The sequence below is a fragment of the Sapajus apella genome, unplaced genomic scaffold (genome assembly GCF_009761245.1).
Source record: "Sapajus apella isolate SASKATOON/1434 unplaced genomic scaffold, GSC_monkey_1.0 scaffold18, whole genome shotgun sequence".
Taxonomy (NCBI): domain Eukaryota; kingdom Metazoa; phylum Chordata; class Mammalia; order Primates; family Cebidae; genus Sapajus; species Sapajus apella.
Genome location: NW_022436958.1, coordinates 6,893,451 through 6,910,181, shown reverse-complemented (window position 1 = coordinate 6,910,181; position 16,731 = coordinate 6,893,451). Strand labels below are relative to the sequence as shown.

Here is a 16,731-nt window from a genome sequence, read left to right as displayed (position 1 = left end):
AGACTTGAGCCTCTTGACATGTGGTTTACAAAACAATTATGAATACACTTCCAGTACCCATTGAATTATGAGGGTTAGCTCAGTTTGGAAAACCCTAGCATATGTTCAATTTCTAAATCTGTTATATCTGGTAATCTACCTGACAAATTAATTAAATGTATTGATTAAAGTAACAAAAGTCCATAGCTGATCTGAAATCTTCCAAGTAAAGTAATTATTTTAAATTTATATTTAGTCTGTTAGATCTCCAGAGGACATGATTAGAATTGAGCCCTTCAAAATATTCTGAAATTACGTCCTCATGGAACAGCAAGAGGTAATAATTGCTCTGCCTGGAGAAGTCAGAGAGGGTTCAAGTGTTTACGCATGAACCTATTCCTTCTCATTTGCTTATGGCAGACATTGCTAATAAAAGCTCACACTTCACACTTTTCCTCTGTACCTAGATGTGGTCTTTCATTTTCACAGCAGAATACTCCAGAATACTCCAGGTACAAACACTAAGGAATGGAATGCTGTCTTTCAACCTTGGCTGAGTGTACACAATACTGGGGCAATGTGCATCTTTGACTAATCTGATTTACATAAGTGAATATAAAATGCTCCCCAGGATACCTTGCTAATAAAGACACCAACTAAGAATACAGTATGAATTAACAGAGCTAAGAATGGACATCGGAGTGGGAATTTACTAACTAGCAATTTACTTGATTGATTGATTATATTAAATAATTATTTCCTGATAACATCTGAAATATTTTTAATGTTTAGAGAATTCGTTTAGCAACTGAAAGAAAAACTTTCTACTAAGAAAAAACCCACGCATATTCCATTTGCCCCATTGTCTTTCATATCTGTATTTGCTAATATCTATAATACAAATTTTAGAAAACACATCTTGACTCATCAATTTATGAATGATTTTACTCTCTATCATGACATTAGCAGAGCATTTTTTTCTTTTCCCTTCTAGGTTTGTTTTTCTTCAGAAAAGGAAATCAGATACAACATAGATTTTGTGTTTCATGATGTCTTTTTAAAAGTATTTTGACAACCTGGGTAATACACCATGCAGGAAGGGCAAGAGTAATGATGATGTAAGTGTCACAGTTTTGAAAATATGAAGATACAGATTTGATGGATACTTCTGTGAGCCCCTCCATCATCAGAAGGTCAGGTGCCTGATGCAGAAAGGGAGGTCAGATTAAAGGGCAGGGTCTCTTTCCCGCACAGGCAGGAGTGCCCAGTGAATGTGAGTTCAAGAACAGAGTAAGGTTCCTGACTTTCCAGCACATCTTCATCTATCACAGTAGTCTACATGCTAAACTTTAGGTATCTAGTCTGAGATTTTGGTCTGGGATTAAATATGCTACTGAAAAAGCACTTAGTTTAAATTTAGATTAAAATAAATTTCCTAAATTTATACATATATCTAGGTACAAAAAAAAGTCAATTCAATTTGAAAGATGCTTAATAAATTCCTGGTAAATATTAAACCCTAACTATGTGTTAGATGTTGTATTAGTGTTTTATATGCATTATCTTATTTAACCTTAAAGGCAAAAAAAAAAAAAAAGAGTTATAGGTATTATTATTTCTACTTTACAAATAAGGAAACTGAAGTAGAGATATAACAGGCCCAGTTAATAGGAAAGTAACAGATTAAGAAAATATTTATATCTAGAATATTTAAGAAGTTCCTCAGGGAGAGAGACAGAAAACACAATGGAAAAATGACCAAGGAATTAAGCAATTCCAAAAGGGAAAACCTGAATGGCCAATACGTTTTTAAAGAGATGGACTCTTTAGAAATCAGAGAAATGCATGTTAAAGCCATGCTGAAATATTTTTTATATACTAATCATGTTGTTAAAAATTAACAATTTAGATAATATTTACAGCTGGAAAGATTGTGGAAAAGTAGGAAGTCCACTGTGGACTCTGTTCCAGTAAAGCCATTATGAATAGCTTTGTGTAGTTTATTGACATGAACCAGAAATAAACCCAATGTTCCAGCAATTTTACTCCTGGGTATGTGTCTGTATTGTTTTCCCCACATTAGTTATTTGAAGTGACTCACCAGACCTCCTTGAGGCTCTAAGGCTTTTGCACCAACCTATTATTTAAAGAATGCAGGCAAGCATTGGAAATCCAAGAGACACCTATAGCTGGAGCTCTTCGGAGTCCTATCTTTGAGCTCTAGGACTGAGCTGAGTCTCTGACTCAAATTCCTCGGATCTGTACTAGGAATTTTGTCTTTGGAAGAGCTCCCCTCAAAAGCTCTCAGTACCTCTTTAAACAGTGAAGTCAGTCTTATCCAATGGGTTAAGACAAAGTCATCAATAAAGAAGCTAACTTTAGGCCGGGTGTGGTGGCGCATTCCTGGAATGCCAACACTTTGGGAGACCAAGACAGGCAGATTGCTTGAGTCCAAGAGTTGAAGACCAGCCTGGCAACAGTGCAAAACCCCATCTCTACAAAAAATACAAAAATTAGCCCAGTATTGGGGTGCATGGCTGTAGTCTCAGCTACTCGGGAGACTGAGGTGGAAAGACTGCTTGAGCCTGAGAGGCCAAGGTTGCAGTGAGCTGAGATTCTGCTACTGCACTCCAGCCTGGGTGACAGAGTAAAAGGAAGCTAAACTTTGGGTATCTAGGAAAGTTTCAAACCCTGAACACAATATCATGAATTCCACTGCCCTTTCCTTGGTAAAAGGGTAAAACCCCAGACTTCTAGGCATCTCCAGAGATACAGATAGAGCTCTTCCCGTCCAGCTGGAAATCAGCCCTATCTGTACTGAATTCCATAGAAACACTTCTTCACTTACAGAGAGAAATGTGGGCTGTTGTCCATATAAGCATCCTTTCCATAGCAAGGATTAGAAATGTTGTTAAACCTAAGAAAAATGAAGAGACACAATATGTGGTATCCATGTAAGGGAATACTATATAACAGTAGACAGAATAATATCTATCTATATTGACAGAAATAGCAAAAGTAAAATATTCAGTAAAAACCACAACCTCATGACATTTTCATGATATGTAGTATATAATGCAATTTTTGAGGATAAAACATACATGCATATACTATATATTATTCAGAAATCCCCTGGATATAAATAATGTCATGAACAGTGGTTTGGGAAGAATGTAGATTATGAAGGAAGTAATCAATGCTTATTCTAAGAGGGAATTGAGATTAGGAATAGATCAAAGGAAAGAAAATAACATATATGTGTGTATGTGTTTAGTGTGAGAGAGAGAGAGATAGAGGGAAAGAGACAGGAAGACAAAAGACTTCCACACAACATAGTCCTCAAAATGACAATAATAGATACTATGATAAAACAATATTATGAAAACAATAATAGATAATATGATAAAATAATATGATAAAAGTATAGCAAAATAATCATAGCTGTACTTAAAAGGAGACATATTTCTGTGAATAAGAAGTAGAAAAACAAAAAAGCAGTGAGTCGGGCTGAAGTTATGGGCCTCAAGCCCTCTGGACCTGGGTGAAAAGAAAAAATGATACAAATTTGGCTCCTGTAGGAGACAGAAGTGCCTCTGACAAGTTGGGCTACTGGAGCTGTGACTGTTACTTTGGAAAAAGAGAGAGTTGAGTGAGTGGGCATGATTTGAGTAAGGCAATTAGAGGGGGAGGACAGAAAGAATATTAGTAATCATATGAAATTCTTTCTTAAGTCTGTGAAGTAAAATTCCAAATTATATTAAGTAGCATAACACTAAGAAAGACACACATAATGATTAAGCACTCAGATGATAAATTTCTTCCCCATCAAATTATGATCAAAGGAATAAGTGTGTTTTAGGTTACTGAAGAAGTAAAAAACAGGAAGATCAAAACAATAAAATATGAATATAAAAGAAAAATCAATTGAAGTCTTGATAACAAAAATGTAGACACTAAAATAAAACCACATAGATATAACTTCAGGCTGAGCACAATTGGATAAAGAATTAGTGAAGATTAGGGCTTTGGTTGTGCTTCAATAAAGCATGTAGGCTGACCAAATATCATACTTTCTGTATTTTATGTGACTTCTGGCATCCCCAATCTTTTTCCCCCTGAATGGAGCTCATAAAATGTCCTTTTCTTGCTTGGAGGATCTCTCATTTAAAGTCCTCTATAGTGATACTTGAGCAATCTGTTCTAGTTGTTTGTTGTATGGTTTTAATTTGTTCCATATCTCCCCTAATGGGTGTAGAATAACATGGTTTTGATTATTTGCATATCAATAGATAGCTTTATTTTCTCTGGCAAATAAATGATTCAAGGCTGGGTATAGAGTCCTGAATTACAATCAGTTTCTCTCTCCCTTCTCTCTCTCTCTCTTTCTTTCTTTTTTTTTTTTTTTTTTAATGTGAGAAGTCTTTTTAAAATTGGGGTACCTCCCTTTATTGGCATAAGAATGAAAGCTCTAGATTAATCATACCATTGCTTTATTTTCACAATGGATTTTTAACCTAAAATTCTTTTGAAACTAAACAGACTTATTTGAAAATAGATCCTTCTGCATTAAAACTGTCTCCCAACCCACAAAGATTACACTTACTGTAATCTTTAAACTTCTGTAAATACAATTTCATTTACTCATTTTATTCAATACATAAAAATCCCCTTTTTGTTAGCAGTTAAAAAAGAGAACCATAAGGTTCTCAAATGACTTTTCACCAAGTCACCATAAGCAAATCACTAATATGCAAACCTTGCATCGATGACAATTTCTGTTTTCCAAAAAACATAGTTATAGATTGAAATTCAAACTCTACATTGCCACCAGCATAATTATGCAGTAGCATACAAAGCCTTAGGAAAGAGGAAGTAGTTCATTACCAAATATTTGTGGTCAAGAAAATATTGCTTGCCTTTAAATAAACAGAAGTGGCAGAAAAATAAATATGCTTGAAGAGGGCCATTTTCACAAGTAAACAAAAAAGTATACATTTAAGAAACAAAGCAAAAATATACTTGAACTTCAAAATGACTTTGGCAGTGCTTGGGCAAATTTGTTATAAAGCAAGGTTGTCTTAGACTTGCCCTCTCTCCCAGTGTTTAGTTATGAAAATAGAAAAAGGGAGAGAGATCCAAGATGGCTGATCACTAGCAGCTCGGGATTGTAGCTCCCAGTGAAAGCGCAGAGAGCAAGAGGATGCCACATTTTCAGTTGAATTTTTGTTGCTCACGGACCAGGAGATTCCCAGCAGAGGAGACCCACGGGTCGCCAGCATGACTCTTGTGGCCTGTGCAGCGGTTTTGCCGGCATCTCTGTGTGGTGGTTCTTAGTGCAGGGTAAACGGGACTGGGTCCTCTTTTGGCTGATGTATGGAACTCCGGGAAGGCAGAGTCGCCTATTCAGCTGATTGAAGGACGGACTCAAGAAGGAAGCCAGACCGGAGATTCCCAGGCAGAAAAGCACCATCAATCTTAATGCCACTGTTTTGGGTGGTGCAGTGGGTTGCTCAGACTCTGGTGCTGGGAATCAACAAGTTGTACATCCACTCAGAGACCTAATTTGAAAGTCAGTAATTACGAAGATGACAGATGGATAAATTTATAATGAAGGGAAGAAACCAGCCTAAAAAGGCTGAGAATACCCAAAATCAGAACGGCTCTCCCTCTACAGGGGATCACAGTTCCTCATCAGCAACGGAACAAGGCCTGATTGAGAATGAGTGTGTTCCAGTAACAGAAGGAGACTTCAAACGGTGGATGATAAGAAATCTCTGTGAGTTAAAAGAACTTGTTCTAACCCAATGCAAAGAAACTAAGAACTTTGAAAAAAGGTTTGATGAAATGCTAACGAGAATAGACAATTTAGAGGGGAATATAAGTGAATTAACGAAACTGAAAAACACAACACGAGAACTTTGTGAAGTATGCACAAGTTTTAACAGCCAAATTGATCAAGCAGAAGAAAGGATATCAGAGGTCGAAGACCAACTTAATGAAATAAAACAAGAAGACAAGATCAGAGAAAAAAGGATAAAAAGGAATGAGCAAAGTCTCCAAGAAATATGGGACTATGTGAAAAGACCTAATCTACGTTTGATAGGTGTACCTGAATGTGACGAAGAGAATGAATCCAAGCTGGAAAATACTCTTAGGGATATTGTTCGGGAAAACTTTTCCAATCTAGAAAGCCAGGACAATATTCAACTCCAGGTAATACAGAGAACACCACAAAGATATTCCTCAAGAAGACCAACCTCAAGGCACATACTTGTCAGATTCACCAGGGTTGAAATGATGGAGAAAATACTAAGGGCAGCTAGAGAGAAAGGTCAGGTTACCCATAAAGGGAAGCCTATCAGACTCACAGCAGATCTCTTAGCAGAAACCCTACAAGCCAGAAGAGAGTGGGGGCCAATATTCAACATCCTTAAAGAAAAGAACTTTCAACCCAGAGTTACATATCCATCCAAACTAAACTTCACAAGCAAAAGAAAAATAAAATCTTTTGTGAACAAGCAAGTACTCAGAGATTTCATCACCACTGGGCCTGCTTTACAAGAGCTTCTGAAAGAAGCACTACACATAGAAAGGAGCAAACAGCATCAGCCTTTCCAAAAATACACCAAAAAGTAAAGAACATCAACATAATGAAGAATTTACATCAACTAATGGGCAAAACAGCCAGCTAACATCAAATGGCAGTATTAAACTTACATATATTATTATTAATCCTAAATCCCCCAATCAAAAGACACAGCCCAAACCCATCAGTATGCTGCATCCAGACCCATCTCACATGCAAGGATACACAAAGACTCAAAACAAAGGGATGGAGAAAGATCTTCCAACCAAATGGAGAGCAAAAATAAATGAATAAATAAAAAGCAGGAGTTGCAATTCTCGCCTCTGATAAAATAGACTTTAAAGCAACAAAAATCAAAAGAGGCAAAGAAGGACATTACATAATGGTAAAAGGATCAATGCAACAAGAAGAGCTAACGATCCTAAATATATACACACCCAATACAGGAACACCCAGATACATAAGACATTTAGAAAGAGACTTAGACTCCCACACAATAATAGTGGGAGACTTTAACATCAATATTAGACAGATCAACCAGACAGAAAATTAACAAGGATATCCAAGATTTGAACTCAGATCCAGAACAAGTAAACTTAATAAACATTTATAGAACTCTCTACTTCAAATACACAAAATATACACTCTTATCAGTACCACATCACACCTACTCATAGATTTAAACGAAACATTGGTTGGCTGCTTGTTTGTTATTTTCTTCCCTCGTTTTTTTCCTGTCTCCATTATTAACCACAATTCTTGGCATAAAAGGGATTTTCAATACCCATTTTTAGACTGCATTCTATCCTGGGCAATAAAGCAACACTCCCGTTCTCTCTCCCTCTTCCGCTTCCTCTTTCTTCCTCTCCTTCATTCCTTTTTTTTCCTTTCTTTTTCTAAAAAAAAAAGAACCTACCAAACATTATTAACTTTTATTATTATTAGATTAAAATATAATATTTATTCAGATTAATCATACTTTTGCTATTTTCAATGTTCCTTACTCTTCCATCTCTGTTCCTCAATTTGAAACCATATTTTTTCTGTCTGAATAGCTCACTACAGCAATTCTTTTCTTTTACAATAAATAAATAAATAAAGCATTATCAGAGTTGGCTAAAGAAAAATGGGTATCACCCTAACTTCAGCACTGAAGGCTCACAAAAAAAAAAAAAAAAATAGAAAAAGAGGCTCCTATAGAGGGATTTCACCAAGCTGAATCCATGATAGGCATAGCCATTGGACAAAGACTGTAGTATTAAGGTTGGCCTATTACTGCTAGCAAAACCATTCCACCGAATAACCTATATTTTTTTTAAGAGATGGGGTCTCACTCTGTTGCCCAGCCTGGATTGCAGGGGTGCAAACACAGCTCACTGAAGCTTCCACCTCCTGGGCTCACATCATCCTCCTGCCTCAGCCTCCAGAGTAGCTAGGACTAAAGCTGCATGCCCAGCCAATTGTTGTGCTTTTTGTAGAGACAAAATTTTGCTATTTTGGCCAGGCTGGCCTCAAACTTTTGAATTTAGGCAATCTTCCTTCCTCAGCCTCCCAAAGTGTTGGGATTACAGTCATGAGCCACACCACGCCCGGCCCTAATTGTTTTCCTGTTTGAACAAAGAAATTTTCAAAATAACCAACTGATGCAGGACAAAAAGAACTCTACCTAACTACTACCAAAGACCATTTCTAGTTCTAATGGGACACTTGAAAGCGGAAGGGGAAAATATGATGTCATTTGTTTAATGTAAGCCCAAGCCTTTCTGTCAATGTAAATTACATTTACCTGGATCTCTGTTTTTTTTAAACTCATTTTCACACCATGAAAGTATATTATTTGTCTGATTCTGTTTCCCTAATTTCTTTGTCTCTCCCCTACTGGTTTTATTGATCTCTGAGGTCCCTAGAGATCTCCCTCAGTGCCAGCCCCAACTCCCTTTGTCCCAGACCAGGTCTGGATGTTTACCCAGTTTCCATTTTCTCCTCACCCTACAGGAATTCCAACACATAACTACAGCAGAAGGTAAACAATGTAGCAAAAATAACACATTCTATTTAGAGTCTTTAAATAAAGGATTTACCCTAGAAGATTCTTCACTGAAAGCAAAGTTCCAGGACTATGGCTTGACAAATTCTATGTTAAAAAGGCAGTCTGTCAAAATGGGCTTCTGCCTATGTTAGAAATTACACAATAATTAGGTTAAAAAGCTGTAAGGCATAAGAAAAGTCCTTCTTAAACAAACAAGCAAAGTCTTCAACATTTATCATCAGCCCCACTGTAAAATATTGCACATGACATTCAGTCTTCTAATTTTTTCTCTAAGGAGAACAAAAAAGAAAAAAAACGTTCTGTTCAGACACTCAAGTCTAACTTGAAAGTATGACATCCGAGTCAGGTGCTCATTCTAGTTCAATGCAGTGCCCAAACAGCATGAACAGGTGCTGAAGAGCATGATAAGTGATGGGGAAGAATGCTGCATCTCAATCACAAATCCTCGAGATGAGAAGGAACTGATCTGCCAGGTATAACACACGTGTGGAGCCCACACTGCTTGAAGGACTTTGAAAATGTGCATCACATCAAAGTGGCTCAGTATACTCCCAATCATCGTATCAGTTTGCGGCACTTCACCTTTCAAAAGATCATCTTCATCTTCTGCCATCTCCTGTTTCATAGGTTTCTTAAATTCCTGAGGTTCTTCAGCACTTATGTCTTCCCATATCTGTTAAATAGAATCAATGATTTTCTTTGACTGCTTAAGGACACAAGGATTAAAGCGGAAGAAGGCGTCCAATGGGTTGGTGCATATTCACACCGAGTTCCCACCAGCTGTATTTCTCGCCGTTGTTCCTCTCACTGATAGTGGAGCAGACTAGCTGTTTTTTTACCTGTGATAGCAGCAAATAAGGTAACTGCTGAGGGCAGGCAAATCTTCGGAGGATTTAGCTGACTAGTCACTATCCCTTAAAAATTTAGGCATTGAAGACATCTCAAACCTTCTTTCAGGTTTCCACTTAAAAGCTGCTTGTGTCTAAAAACAAAGGTACAGAACATAGCTTGGAAGGCTGAATAAAATGATCGATGGAGAGCATCATCACCAAAAGCCTTTGTTTTCTGATCCTTGTTATTAAGGTATTTGTGTGGCCAGTTAACCAAAAGACCTAGACATTATTTTATAGTTGTAATGAGAGGAATGAATTTAACTCTTGCCAAAGAGCTTCCAATATAATTTCCAACAGCTCACCTGATGATGGCAGGATTATTTGAATCCTGCATTTTTTTCCCAGAGATGTTCCAAAAATGCTTCTGACAGTCCCAATTTTAAGCTATGGAGGTAAAACATGAAAAACTGTACATGACAGTAGGCAGGCACGGGAAACAGGAGTTTGTCAAATATGTTTTATCAGTTTGTGATATATTATGAATCATTTATTTTGTTGTTATCAACCTTACCATCTATTGTACATAGCAGACATCATGTTCTGCAGAAGCAAAGGCAGCAGGATGTCTAGGCATTCAACTACAGGATGTACCATCTGACCTAGCCATTTGGGGTCAGCCTTCGAAACGGTCTCTTCATCTTCGTTCATATTAAACAAACATTCCATGGAATCTGTCCCACCACAAGTTTGAACTGCTGTTTCCTCAACATCTTCAATATCCTGCCGGATACATTCACATCCAACTTGAGTAGATTTTTAATAATAAGCTCCAGAATTTCATTCCTCAAGGTTGGAAAATACATACTAATCCTTGGTAAGTTATGAATGTAACATTCCAATGTTCTCTGTGATTGAACCAGTATGGGCAAAAAAACCACTGTGCCAGAGGGACACGTCTTGCTATTATTTGTAAGGTTCTATGACATGTGTCAAAATTTTGCAGGAAGATAATCATCTCCATCATCGGAATCTGAAACGTTTACATGGCTCTTCTTAATGATCATTCAGGGAGGGTACCCCAAATGGGAAGCAATTATGATAAGCCAGGGGCTAAGGAAGACAGTCTGTTGATACAAATTACCCAGAGAAGCCAGATACTCTTTTCACCACTGTTTGAATTCTGTCCAATCAAGGCAATCTCAATATAATACTGGGGAGCTGCTCAAAGTTTTTTGCCAAGTATAGGATAGAAGAGTGAAATTCTAGCAGCCAGTTCAAGAGCTGGTCATCCTTCATATCTGGATCTCACAACTGGCTCTTCAACAGCTCAAAGTCATTTGTTTCACCCTTTTTGTACTTTGGCAAGACTTCTGTCATGGTTCCATCAAGATGAACAGTTTTTCTTGGGGAAGAACTGGAAAAGTCATTCTTGAATGCAAGTGTATCTGAAATATTGGTCCATGACATACCCAGCTTCTTCTTTTTTTTTTTTTTTTTGAGACGGAGTTTCACTCATGTTACCCAGGCTGGAGTGCAATGGCGCGATCTCGGCTCACCACAACCTCCACCTCCTGGGTTCAGGCAATTCTCCTGCCTCAGCCTCCTGAGTAGCTGGGATTACAGGCACGCACCACCATGCCCAGCTAATGTTTTGTATTTTTAGTAGAGACGGGGTTTCACCATGTTGACCAGGATGGTCTCGATCTCTTGACCTCGTGATCCACCCGCCTCGGCCTCCCAAAGTGCTGATACCCAGCTTCTTAACCACAAAAGCTGAAGCCACAGCTTCCATCAGCAGCCATGTGAGAAGCAGCCTGGCCACCACGGGGCTTAAAATGAAAGCTGCAACTCGGCCTGGAAGCCCTTTATCTTGATTACTATATTATAACCTGACATGGTTCAGCTATTTGCTTTATATAATGAATGCTCTTAGGAAGAATTTTATCCGACTTCCAAAATTTGTTATTTAAGAACTCTTTGTTGTGGTAACTCACTTTAAGTTTTTTTTGTTAAATTTCAAGTTTTAATTTTCCTCCCATTATTCAAAACATACTTAAATGCACCCATAGATAACATCATAATAAGCCTGCATAAAATATTATGAAGAAACCGGAAATAGATACAGAAAAAAATCCCAGCTATAGCTTATATAAATCTGCTTCCTTAAATGCCAGATTTGTTACAAACACTTTGGAATATTTCATCGAAGTCTCATTATTGGTGCAGAATGAGTTTTATATCTCAGGAAAATAAAACACAAACATATAATGCCTTTGCATCAATATTCAATATAATATTTTATCTTAAAAGAAACAATTTACATTTAAAATACATAAGCATCAGATGCACATGCAGAGACATAACTGCACCTGCTTTGTGCCCTGAAGAAATGTACTGCAATTCCTTCTAGTCTGTATTACAATCTATTATCTAGCTCCAAAAACTATTTCAACTGTGTTGTTTTAAAATTAAACTGCTATAATGTAGCTCAAACAAATGATGGTTCTTAAACTCGATATTCAGAGTGTAGCCCTCTACCACTGACAGAAATTGATCCTTCTAAATCTCCAAAGTCAAAACATATTCAGGGGGAAAAAATGTCTCGATTTGACTTTTAAAGCAATGTATTTTATTCTGCCCAGACAATAATTCTGTAGTATAATTTGGACACCTGTTGTGTGCAAAATGTCAACAGACTATCATTAAGAAACAGGATTTTAAAGCTCTTTTAACTTTATTCACGTTTTTTGGAGACAGAGACTCACTTTGTTGTCAAGGCTGGAATGCACTGGTTCTATCAAGCCTCACTGCAGCCTCAGCCTCCGGGACTCAAACAATCCTCCCACCTCAGCCTCTCACCAAGTAGCTGGGATCACAAGTATGTGCCACCGTATCCGGCTGTTTTTTATTTTTATTTTTTGCAGAGACAGAGTCTCCTATGTTGCCAAGGCTGGTCCCAAACTCCTGAGCTCAAGCAATATTTTTACCTTAGCCTCCCAAGGTGCTGGGATTGCAGGCACGAGCCACCACACCTAGCCAGCTCTTTTAATTTTATACACCTTTTGTTTTTGTCCCTTGAATTGTTGCCCCTTTGCTTATGCTAAGTGAATCTCTATTTGCTATTGCTGAGCAGATGGTCTTCTGGTACTTCAGGCTGTGTTTTGATGAAGGTTTCTCTTAAGCAAAATCTCACTATTTCCCTATTTCCATAATATACCACATTCAGTCTTTTTTCACTGTCTTTGTTACATTCGTTCCCACTTCTTACAATACCTCTCTTATTTGTTTCTGAAACTTCTGTCTTGAATCCTGCTTCAAAGTCTTACCAAAAAAAAAAAAAAAGATATTTTTTCAAGCCTTTTGAGTCCTGATGATTCCATGTCACACTGATATTTAACTCCCTTTAATGTCATTATTTGCTCTTAAAATTTTAATTATTTAATAAATATTTAAATTTTGGAATATTCAAAAGAATATTTGAAAATATTGGAATAAATGTTGGACCTCCAAATGGATCTTTTTAAGCAAGATCAATGTCAACTATTTCTTTGATTCCTAGCAGAGACCCTAGTAGTGGCATGGCATATGAATGTTGACTGATTGATTGTTTTTTCTATTTGTCATGCTGTCTGTCATTCCCATTTGACTCACTGCACAGGAGCCTGCTAGTTTTTCTGCTGCTATCCATCTTTATAGCTACACCACATGGTGGATACGAGAACACAAAGGGTTTGATCAGCATTGAAAGTGGGCACTCAGAGTTCTCATGTTGAATATTAGGTCCAGGCATGGCGTGATATTATATATTCATAAATATTTGCAAAGAAATTCACCAAATTTTGTAAGTAAGTTATTAAGTGTTATGCTCTGAGCATTTATCTGCTTATAACTCAATGCTTGTATAAGTTTCTAAGATTGGGATAATTCAAAGGTGGAAAATCCACATGTGTAAGTGGCCTATTGGCCCATTTCTCTTAACATTGGTTCTATTCATAAGGTCCTCTAAGGGAAGTTTAAAATTCTCTGTCTGTCATTTCAAAAATTTATTGCCAAGAGGACAAGACCACACTAACAAGCCACTCAAGCTAGAATGAACAGCAGAAATAAAACATCAAATGCTACTAAAGGAATTAACCAGAGAATATTAAGAACTATCTGAGGATCAATATGGATCGTGAAGCAAGAGGGCAAGGCACAGGCAACAAATTCAGTAGATCATCAGAAAAACTCTGGCCAGTGGTTTCCGCTAGTTATTCAATGGGAGGAGCAAAAGTTATAACAAAACTCATTGCAGAGATGTTATAGTTCATTTGTATAAACATTTAGAGTAATATACTCAACTCTCATTACAGATATGGGTTCTGCCAATTTTTGTTTTTTTACATATTCTTTCTTTCTCTTTATACAATCCCTTCAAAAATGGCCTCAAGATTTTGCTATATATAGAGTCCTGGTCTGTCTGGATGCAGATTTTCCATTAGGTTCATATTCTGGTATGCAGAGGAGGAAAATGCATGAAAGCCTCACCTCTACAGGATGCTCTCAATTAATTAATTCTCAGTGTACTACCTGTGCTACTGTGCTGAGATGTCAAATGTGATACAAAAATAAACCCCAATTAGAGCATTCAATAATTTCAGTGAACTGTACAGTTTTAAATTATCCCTTATTAGTTAACAACATGCACTATCTATTTCAATCAGACTAACCTTTTAACTATGCAAAGTACCTCTCCTCCCATTTCTTCCACTGCCTGCAGACTCTCCCAGCACAAACACAGATGCCATGCTGTCACACTCCTTATGTCCTGTCTGTCTTTGCTCTCCTTGGATAGCTTCTTCTTTCTTTCAGCCCATCTGTATCCTGACCATCTTTCAGAAGTCAGGGATCGGGTGACACTCACTTGACAATTCTGAGGCCTTTTTTTCTCTAATCCCCTTTTATTATTGTCAGTCAATTACATTGAATTTGTTCAAGCAGGTGAACATAGTACACACTCAGTCAACTTTAAGATGATTTATTTCTCTGCAGATGGCATCATAAAAGCAAAAGTATCATATCTGCTACATGGAGTCATTTGGGTGCTGCCCCATCAGAATTCTGTCACTTAGTAGGTCCCTAAAGGATGGGTTGGAGGAGATGTTTTGTACTTGATGCCAACTCAAATGTCAGAAAAAGAGCTCCAAAAGCATCAGTATTTTCCTTGAAACTCTCTGTGGAACTGTCGTCAGTGCATTAATTTAAGATATTATGACCTAGTTTATATTTCTAACATGTATAATCAATTGATTTATAAGCATGGTCAAATATAGAGAAAATAGTAAGATAGGAAGCCTCTTTATAGGTATCCTCCATTATTCTCTGTCTCACACTTCAATTTAGCTAGTGTTCCCGTACTGCTTGCCTTTTCAATTATGTTTTAGTGCTTCACTTGTTTCAGAAATATTTTCTTATCAATGTATGAGAAGGAAATGCCTGACATGAATTCACCCATTAGGGTTGGTTGAATTTAAACTATTGGGACTGGTCACTGGATAATATATGGAGACTTTTAAAATTTTTTTAATGAAAAAATTATACATACTATTGTCTTAGAAGGGGGATCTTTTGTGCTATTCTGTTAGGTTAAGTAACTAGGGGCTTATGAATTAAACTAAAAAAAGGCAGATTAGTACAGTTTAATGAATATTTTACATTTATGGGAATTCACAGAAAATAAGGAAAACTCAAAGTGGTTTGACTTGGGGACCAGTTTTTAAGAAAAGAAAAGGAGTTTGGGCTTCAAGGGTCAAGAAATCCTGGCGAACTGAGTAGAAAGCTTATGAGGGAAGATAAGGTTATTTCAGTAAGGTGTCTTGATGTAAATATCTCTTAGTGTAAATTATTTCTCAGTGATGAATGCTCTTCTATTCCTGACACAAGGAAAGAGGAGGATTCCTTTACAAATTGAAATTTATGCTCTACTTTTAGGCAGTTAAAAGAGAGAGCAGAGAGCTCTTCTGGAACTCAACTCAAAATAATTCTTCTGTCAAAGTGACGTATTTAGGGTGGCATATTCTGACCCTCTTCAACTGCTTACTGTAATGGGCACAAGACTGGGTCATTGTTTTTTATCCTTTCTAGAGATGTTTGTCAATTCCTAAGTATTGTTTGAAGGGATTGAGTCTAGTGTCAAATCCCAGTTCAGTATAATCAGCCCTCTGGATCCATGGGTTTTTTATCCGTGGATTCAAAAAGATGCAGGTCAAAAATATTCAGAAAAAAAGACAGTTGAAAATACAGCAAAAAATAATGCAAATACAGATATACATGGCATTTACATTGTATTGAGTATTGTAAATATTCTAGAGATGATTTAAAGAATACAAGAGGATGTACATAGGTTATATGAAAATACTGATTATTTTTTTAAGATAGTGTCTTGCTCCATTGCCCTGGCTGAGTTCAACGGCATGATAACAGCTCACTGCAGCCTCAAGCAAACCTCCCACCTCAGCATCCCTAGTAGCTGGGACTGCAGGTACATGCCACTATGCCTGGTTAATTTTTTAATTTTTTTTAGAGACAAAGTTTTCCTTGTCTCTAGATATATGATGTATACTCGTTTATTACAGTCACCATTCTGCACAATAGATAACTCAAATTTATTCAACCTGTCTGAAACTTTGTGCCCTTTGACTAGCTCCTCTCTTTCCCCCATTCATCCTCCTCTTTCAGCCTCTGGGAATCATCACACTGTCTGATTCTATGAGTTCAACTTTTTTGGATTCCACCTGTAAGTGAGATCATGCAGTAATTTTATTTTGGTACCTAGCTATTTCACTTAGCATACTGTCCTTCAGGTTCATCCACGTTACTGCAAATGGCAGGATATTTCCTCCCTTTTTTTAAAGCCTGAATAGTATTCCATTGTGTATATATACCATATCGAATATGTAGGCTACTTTGAGTCAAAGAGAGTGTGCTGTTTTGCTTTTAGCCATATGAAAGTCACCCTGGGACAAAGCATTACTGTGTTAATGTCATAGTGTTTTACATACCTCATTACAGGTTGGTGAATTTAAAGGCTTTTGTTTAGTTCAGGAGAAAGAGGAAAATAGAGAAGGTATGCATTAAAGCAGTGCCGTTTTAGAATTTGTCTGCCTTAACAGAGTGGTAGCCAAATTGACTCAAGTTTAGCTTAGTCTGAAAATTCATTAGATTCAATCAAGAATAACAAAAATTGCAGGGAGGAAGTGAGTTAATGTAAGAAGGATAGCTATAATCATATTAATGACATCTAG

General features: G+C 37.1%; 1 pseudogene; it reads right to left on the bottom strand.

The window, feature by feature from the left end:
- Positions 1–8,970: 8,970 nt before the first annotated feature.
- Positions 8,971–14,235, bottom strand: LOC116557140 (annotated as a pseudogene).
- Between the last annotated feature and the right edge of the window lie 2,496 nt (positions 14,236–16,731).